This window comes from Chinchilla lanigera, unplaced genomic scaffold, assembly GCF_000276665.1.
Source record: "Chinchilla lanigera isolate Chin_1 unplaced genomic scaffold, ChiLan1.0 scaffold00050, whole genome shotgun sequence".
Taxonomy (NCBI): Eukaryota; Metazoa; Chordata; class Mammalia; order Rodentia; family Chinchillidae; genus Chinchilla; species Chinchilla lanigera.
In genome coordinates, this window is record NW_004955451.1 from 17,110,095 (window position 1) to 17,112,218 (window position 2,124).

The 2,124-nt window shown below is 54.7% G+C and overlaps 1 protein-coding gene across 1 annotated transcript in view; it reads left to right on the forward strand.

Moving 5' to 3' along the window:
• The window catches only part of Cd300lg (CD300 molecule-like family member g), a 23,227-nt gene that overhangs the window by 12,001 nt on the left and 9,102 nt on the right, over positions 1–2,124 (forward strand). The gene's annotated exons all lie outside the window — the stretch shown is intronic.

Below are 2,124 nucleotides of genomic sequence, written 5' to 3' on the forward strand. Positions count from 1 at the left end.
GTAAGAGGGCTACTAATATACAATGGAGGTCAGTCACGGTCTCCTACAGGCTGGGGGTGCAGCTCAGTGCAAAAGCCCTGGGTTCAACCCCCTAGTACATTTTTTCTAGACAGGGACTCACTGTGTAGTTCAGGGTGGCCTTAAACTCGAGGCAATACTTCTGCCTCAGCTTCCCAAATGCTGGGATTACAGGTGTGCCCTACCACGCCCACCTTCAACTCCAGTACTGCAAAGAAAAAAAAATTATGTTTTTTGTTGTAAACTAATCATATACCTTAACAGTACAGTCTATCTTTTTGAGTAAAACAGTTAAGTATGTTCTGATTAGAGACAAGTTACTCTAAGGAAAGATGTTTTCAGATGACAAAGGCTTTTCAAAATCAAAATGTGATACACAGGGACAAAGCCAGAATCTCTGGTTCTTTATGTATGAAACAACACATCTTTCTTAAAATATTAATTTTTTGGTAAAATTTACAGAAGAACTAGCTTAAAGAGCAAAGGTCCCGGGGCTGGGGATACAGCTCAGTGGCACAAGCACCTACCTGGCAACCGCAAGGTCCTGAGTTCGATTCCCAGTACAAAAAAAAAAAAAAAAGAAGGGCTGGGGACGCGCGGGACGGGACGGGCTGGGGACGGGCTGGTGATTTAACTCGGTGGCACAGCGCCTGCCTGGCAAGCACAAAGTCGTGAGTTTGATTTCCAGTATCCGGGAAAAAAAAGGAACAAAGGTCCCCTCTTTTATGAAATACTTTCTTCCATTGTCTACTGTCTTCTGTTAGGCTTCTCCTTGGTCTTTTCGGTACCCTCGGGTGTGCAGCTGTGGTGCTCACACGAGGTTCTTCCCAGGAGTGCGACATGCCCTGCTTTCCTTTAAGGATGCTGTCCTGGTGCCGGGCAGTCCCGATTGCCTTCATGAGATCGGGTAGAAGAAATAAAGGCAGGTAGACAGGACACACGGGACATAACTTTATGAGTGTTTTAAAGAAAACTGTAAGCCGGGCATAGTGGCGCATGCCCGTAATCCCAGCACTCGGGAAGCTGAGGCAGGAGGATTGCTGTGAGTTTCAGACCAGCCTGGGCTACAAAGTGAGCTCAAGGCCAGCCTGAACTGCATAGCGAGACCCTGTCTCAAAAAAGATTAAAAAAAAAAAAAAGGAAAATTGTAGATTCAGGATACAGTTGATATCGCCCAAGGTCACACTGCCCAAGGTCACGGTGCCTTTCTTTTCCAGGAAACTTTTTTTAAAAACCCTAAGAGTCTCACAGGCACAATGAGGCTGTAATCAGGCCAGGTCTGCTCCCTGGACAATGACCCCACTGTCCCGGCGGACGTCACGCCCGTGCGGACTGTGTGCATCCCAGGCCGCCCACCGGACACCCCGAACACACGCCCTGGGCGTGGACTTGGCTCAGTCTATGGCCCGGCGGACGCCTCGCGCCGCGGGTCTGCCCTGACACCTCGGAGGGGCAGGTCCCTCCACCCGCGCCGCCCGGCATCACGGACCCTGCGCAGGGGCGCGTGCTTCTGCCGCCGGAAGTCCTCTGACCCGCTATCGCGGCCACTGTGCAGACCACAGTGCACCTAAGATGGACTTGACAGGTATGCGCGTGCAGCCTCAGTAAAGAGGCGTTAGTTCCTGTAGTCTGTCGTGGTCACTTTCCCAGTGGCTGGATCGAAATAACTGAGCCCCGCAGCTTTGGGGAAGACGGGAGTTGCAATCCCTCGGGCGGTCAGGCGGAAGGGCCCGGCGGAAGGGAGCAGCGCATCGCATGGCAAGCAGGAAGTCGTTCGGAAGGCGGGCCAGGAGGGAGAGGGACTTCCGGTCCCGCCCCAGTGCGGCTTGTCCCCGCCCCAGTATGTCTGGCCCCGCCCCGGTGTGGCCTGGCCCCGCCCCAGTGTGCATGGTCCCGCCCCTGTGTGGCCTGCAGAAACTAAAGCTGTGGGGAAGGCAGCTTTAGAGACCGGGGAAGCGGGTCGATTAAAAGTAAGAAAGCGGGCCCGAGAAACCAAGTGCGCCCCAGCCGCAAACGAGGGGAGGCGGGCGCGGCGTCACCGGGGCAGACCCTCGGGCGCAGGCCCCTCGGGGCGCTGGCTCCCCGCCGCCGTGGCCGGGAGGTGGG